A 6,846-nucleotide genomic window follows, 5' to 3' on the forward strand; every position below is an offset into this window, starting at 1 on the left:
TGCTCTAGCTGGAGCATCAGCGACTACAAGAGGAGCTTTTATCTGAGTTGTATAAGATCTGTTAGTTCTAGGATGAATCCATGTGAGACCTCCTTGCTTAAAGCAAGATTGCAATTTTAAGCATAACGGTCTCAGATATGTATTCATTTCCGGTTTGATATCAGCGTACCATATTCCTACACACATAATAAAAGAATGTCTCAGATGCGGTGGAATTTCTGCTATCGTAAAACATATCGGCCATAAAGAAGCTGTCGAGCTTTTTTTAATACAAGCTCCATCTACACTCAGCATAAGTGTAATATCGTATCGTTTTCTGTTATTATTATTATTATTATTATTATTTTGTTATTATTATTATGTTTTCTTTAATGGAAGTATATGTATAATATGTAAATACGATAAATGCAATTTTTATTTTAACATAATATTTTCTTCTAGCATGTGTGAGCACAGATTCAACCAGGAAACAGTTGAAAGATGTAACAGATACCTATCAACAAATCAAACAAAATAAAGCATCGTTTGAAGCAGGTCATTTATCATCTTCCTTTTAAATCATCCTTTTCAAATATACATTAATAATGTTACATTAAAATTTGAGATTGTACATTTAATTCTATATTCTATTTTTACAGAACCTAGGAATATTTCGCAAAAAAAATCTTGTAAAGATACGCATTCAAATATACTGCAACATAACTCACTTGAATCACCATTTGTACACTCTCAAAATGAAGTAGAGTCAGAGCGGGAACCGAATATAACAAATGATATAGAAGAACCTTTGGCAGATACTCCACGTCAACTTCATCAATTATACGGAAAGGATTTTAACGGAGAAACGGTATTTATATTTTTACATTTATAATATATATATATATATATATATATAAACATATGTATATATAAAATAGAAACTATATATAGAAAATTTATTATATAAATATAAATAATTATGGCAAGTAGCTTCTCTTTTACTATAATAATAAAACAATTCTTTTTTTTCTCAGATATAAATTCGTGTATATTATTATATTATTATAATATTATACACTAATTAAATATAATTATTAAAAAATTCATGAATTTTTTAAATTCACATTATTTTCATTGTTTATAGATGATATTACTCGGAAATGATATTTTTTGTAAATCTTTGGTTCTACATTATGCTCTTGGTTCTTCATCAAAGACAACGCATTTAGTTCGAAAATTGGTGCTTGGCGTATTTAAAGAAGAGATTTTTAAGAAAGGACCTCATCAAGTCACTCTTACTGGTTATTCACCTCGTAATATAGGAAAGCAAACTGAAATAAAATATGATAATATCGATATTATTGCTAGATTTACAATCATAAGTAAATTTTATCAAGTTTTATTATATTTTATGATTTTACTGAAAATATTTTTATTGGTATTTTGTTATGTTGTAGAACATGTGATTTATCTTTTATTTTCTTTCAGAATATGCTAAAGCAATAGGAAAACTTAAAAAGTGGCCATATGTTCGTACCAAAGATCTTGAGAGAACGTTATCCCAAAGGATTGGAGAACTTAAGCGCGAAGCCAAATAACTATTAAGTTATAATCTTTATTTTCTGTGTTAAAAAAAAGAATTCATATTTTATATTTTACTATATATATAAATATTATTAATAACGTTTTGTTTTGTATACATATACTTTTTATTTTATAGTGGATATATATATATATATGATGTATGATTATGTACTTTATGTTTGTGCAATAAAAACACAACAAAATAAAACAAGAAACTGTATATTTACTCATACACACTTTTATATGATCATATATAAATATATATATTAATATATTTATATATTTATATATATTTATATATATTTATATATATTTATATTCATTTATATATATTTATATTCATTTATATATAAGTGTATCTATTTATGTATGGACAAATTCGGTATATAATTTTGTATAATTAGATATGTACTATTTTTGTCCAATTATGTATGAGAAATTTTTTACCGGGCAGTGAGTAATCGTTTCGATATTATTGCCTAGACTTATAGATTTGGCTGCAATTACAAAGCGAAATTAACAATTATATTAATTATCTCTTTGTGATTTGTTAACGATGAACCTAATCATAGCGTTAGAAATGGATAACTTTCTTTGTTACAAAAAACATTTTAATTTTAATTATGAACAATATTTTAAGTATGTCTTGAGAAACATAACTTCTGATGAAACTTATACGCGCATAATTACAGCCACAAAATTTTTGTTTTGTTGGATATATACAACGTATTTTATGTTTAAATTTTATGTATTCAATATGAATGTCTTAAATAAGAAGAGTGGAAATAAGAAAGAAAGGTAAATGCCAAATTTTTAAAAGTGAAGTTTCTGATATAAAAAGATACACTATGCATCACATATACTACACATGCTCTGGCAAAAGTTTATCTTGAAAGCCTATTTTTGTACCTATCCTTTTTTATTTTCCTCTTCAATTAACATTCAGAGGAAACCAAAAAGTTATATTTTTAACGCTAAAAGTCTTTAGAATACAATATAAAGCTACTGTGATAAAGTAAAATATATATTATCTAATATGTACGTTTATATATATAGTTTGTTTATGTTTTCCTTCGAAAATATAGTTTATTTATGCTTATATGTTTTCCTTCGAAAAAATTATAATATGTGTATAATTAAATATATATATTATGTATTAATAAAAATAAACATTATTTATGTAATGAAGAAAATGTTACGATTTCCTGAAAGATGCCTAAACAATCCAGCCTATTTCTAATATAAAACGCTCCTGAGCCAGAGCTATCGACGGCTCGGGCTCCAGCGGCCGGGCGGTAGTGGGGGAACAGGAGGCATCGTCTCGGAAATCGGCCCGAAATGTGCAACTAATTCCGAGCGCTGTTTTACATTAATAGCTTTTTTTCTAACAAACTTTTATTTTCGCACGTTAACCATCTTTTCGTAGTCCAGGTCACATATATACATATATTATAAAGATTTTTAACAATACCTATATATTAATTGAAATATATATATATATATATATATATATATATATAATGTATTAATTAAATAAATATATTTCAGTATAATTATAAAATTTATTTGTTGTTATTTCATATATGAATAATATATCGATACATGTATGAAAACTTCACAGTACAATATTATACAGCAATATATATATATGTATAGTAATACACGTATCGATATATTTAAATACCTTATTATTATTATTGTGGTGTAGCATACATATTACAAACTTGTTTGAAAATATATATAAAATATATATACATGTTACATTACATAATATAAAGATCTGATACATATATGTAATATCTAAAGTTGGTGACATAGAGCTATACATGAACGTATCTTTTACCTGTACATATAATATTACTTGTAATATTCGTAATATTACAAATACACAGGGTTGGGAAGTAACTCGTTACTTGTAACGAAGTTACAGTTATAGTTATTTTTTTTCGGTAACTATAACTTAACTTCGTTCCTTTTTTTTCATCTATAACTGTAACTTAACTTAGTTACATATTTATGGTAACTAATAACTAATTTAACAGTTAATTTAATATTCTATATATGGTTGTATTAATTGTAAGAATTAGGGCCTATCCAGACAAACTTGCATAGTCACATAAACATATGCATAAGGAAAGGAACAAAATTGTCATGGAATTTGTCATATTAGGTGTAGATTCGATATTTGTTAAATAAATAGACGGATAACCGTATAGATATTAATTATGAAATTCAACAGAAATAAATAAATTCTCATTTAAAGAATGCACTGCTACCTAGTAATAAATTATCTTTGAGGATGATTATCATATAAGCATAAAGTTGAGACTTTAAAAAGAACTGAAACATTAGTCTACGATTTTTCGGAAAGTTACGACTGTTTGTGTGAAATTCGTGAATTTTTAAACTGAAAAATCTTAATTTTATAATTTTTATTCTAAGTGTATAATAATTTATTTTAAATTATTAATTAATTTAATATTTTAAATGTATTTTTATTTTAAGTTTAAAACAATTGTGATTTATTACATATAAAATAATATAACATAAAATTAAGTACTTATGTAGTATATAATAAGTTAATAAATCTTGAAATGTAAGATTCGTATATTAAAAATAGTAGTGCGCATTTATTGCAAAAAAGTAACTGAAAAGTAACGACTTGTTACTTTTTGAATAACTATAACTGTAACGTGTTACTTTTTAGAATCGGTAACTTGTAACTGTAACTAGTTGTTTTTTCAATCAAAAGAACTGTAACTTTAATTAGATACTTTTACAAAATAACTTTCCCAACCCTGCAAATACATATATAAAACATTATATGGTTTGCTGGGCTGATATGGATATCTCAAGCAAATGTCATTGAAAATACAGTATTATGTGATTCAGATGTAAACAATGATCAGTACAGATCAGAAAGCGAGAATGATAAAAATATATCACACATTATGCAACCTGTTCGACATTCAAAAGTTCTTATAGAGCAAAATAGAAAAAAAAATACTAATTTTTCTTCTCACGCTAATAAACGACCAAAATCTGAACCTTATTAACGACCAAAAATGAACATTATTAAACTACATATGCACCTAACGTGCAACTTACGAGAAACTTTCCCTAGTAATATGACTGCTTGACAAGCAAAGACAATTGCGCTATTTCTCTCCTTTTTGTATTATTTGTGTGATAATACCGTAAATTGACTTCAATATATCGCGTCAATATATTATTGCAATTGCTGAAAATTTAGACTACATACGAATCAAACATTTCGTCACAGAGATCGGCAAAAAATTCATAATAAATTAATATTATTTAATTATTTAATTAAAGAAAGTATGATTAAGCATGTTAATGTTAGTATCAATTATCTTTATGAAAATTTGTTTTACACATCATTTTTAACAATGAATATATATTTGTTACAGACTGCTGGTATTACCCAAATGCGATTAAAACAAAAAAAATTGCTGCAATGGTAAATTTAACAATTCAACCATACATTAAAAAATGATAAATTTACGGATCATTTACAAAACAAACATTTAGATTTTTATCTGCATGAAAAAAATGAGAAGGCAAACGTGAATTGGAAATATTATAAATTAACAAAAAAAAAAAGAAAAATACATTTTATATGTTTCATCACTGTGGGCCCTGATGACACAGTAACTGAAATATACGTTTCCGTGTATCAAACATTATATAAAATTGATAATATCTTTCGTGCACTAGAAATATGCTTCAAGACATTTCATGTCTTCCAATTAAGTTATCCTCCAGAAAGCGAACATTTATGGTATTTGATACAAAAGGGTATTTTTTATTTTGATACAAAAAAGGATAACAATATACCGTTCATTGCAAATTTATTAAATAAAATAAAAATACAAGTTTATGGTGAAACAAACGGTTGATAAGCAAAAGAATAATAGTGAAAAATTCAAAATATTACCACTATTCTATATTGACATAGAAGAGATAAAAGGAGCCATAATGGCCTTAAAAAACAACAAAGCCCCAGGCATTGACTCTATCACGGGCGAGATGCTGAAGTACACAGGCAACACAACTGCATTGATAATGCATAAGCTAATTGTGAATATCTGGAGACATAAGAACACACTCCCGAAAGATTGGGCAACCGGCCTAATCAACCCGATACCAAAAAAGGGGGACCTAACTATCTGTAGTAATTACAGAGCAATCACTCTTCTAAGTTGCAACAAATCGAAGATGAGGTGAAACAGCCGAAACATATTATGTACCTCCAATTAAGAAAAAAGATTCTATACACACCAAGTCAATAATATCAAAAGGCAAATTAATGTCGATGTGGCGTACCAGGAAATTCAAAAACAACCAATTGTTAATAAAAGTAAAGGAAGAAACCGTAATAGAAATCATTGTTTCTTTCGTTAATACTTTTTTAATTAATCTTTTATTTTCTTTATTAGTTGTAGTGCAATACTTTGCAATAGCGCAAGAAAGCGTATGATTAAGCATGTTAATGTTAGTATCAATTATCTTTATGAAAATTGGTTTTATACATCATTTTTAACAATGAATATATATTTGTTACAGACTGCTGGTATTACCCAAATGCGATTAAAACAAAAAAAAATTGCTGCAATGGTAAATTTAACAATTGAACCATACATCAAAAAATGATAAATTTACGGATCATTTACAAAACAAACATTTGGATTTTTATCTACATAAAAAAAATGAGAAAACAAACGTGAATTGGAAATATTATCGGCTAACCAAAAAAAAAAACACTGTACAGAACCGGCATTAAAGTCAGTCGCGTTTTCTAGTCGAATAAGCCGTGAAATTAAATCTAGTCAGTCGAACAATCGTCGAGATAAAGTGTATTCGGAGCTTGAAATAAAGACCATTTGTTATTCTGTTCAAAGAAGTGATTTATTCACACACCCCGGTTACAGTAATAAATATAGTCGGTAGCCAATCCGAGCACGAGGTTGGAACAAATACGCTCAACGAACATTTTGAACGAGTGAACTCGGTGTAACTCTGACCGTTACAAGATATTTCAGTAAAGAACTAGTCGGATTTTGTCCAGCCGTTTCGTGCCGTATATCGTTGAGTAAAACTACTCGGAAAACTTTCAATGGTATTTGATACAAAAGAGTATTTTTTATTTTGATACAAAAAAGGATAACAATATACCGTTCATTGCAAATTATTAAATAAAATAAAAATAAAAGTTTATGGTGAAAAAAACGGTTGATAAGCAAAAGAATAATAGTGAAAAAT

At 26.8% G+C, this 6,846-nt stretch overlaps 1 long non-coding RNA gene across 1 annotated transcript; it reads left to right on the forward strand.

Annotated features, from left to right (window-relative positions):
• The first annotated feature begins 372 nt into the window (after nt 1-372).
• LOC136998077 (uncharacterized) lies at nt 373-1,778 on the forward strand. The gene is made up of 3 exons (XR_010888650.1): nt 373-534; nt 639-847; nt 1,124-1,778. It is a non-coding gene; the product is annotated as an uncharacterized lncRNA (long non-coding RNA).
• The last annotated feature ends 5,068 nt before the right edge of the window (nt 1,779-6,846 follow it).

Source organism: Linepithema humile, chromosome 2 (genome assembly GCF_040581485.1).
Source record: "Linepithema humile isolate Giens D197 chromosome 2, Lhum_UNIL_v1.0, whole genome shotgun sequence".
Classification (NCBI taxonomy): Eukaryota; Metazoa; Arthropoda; class Insecta; order Hymenoptera; family Formicidae; genus Linepithema; species Linepithema humile.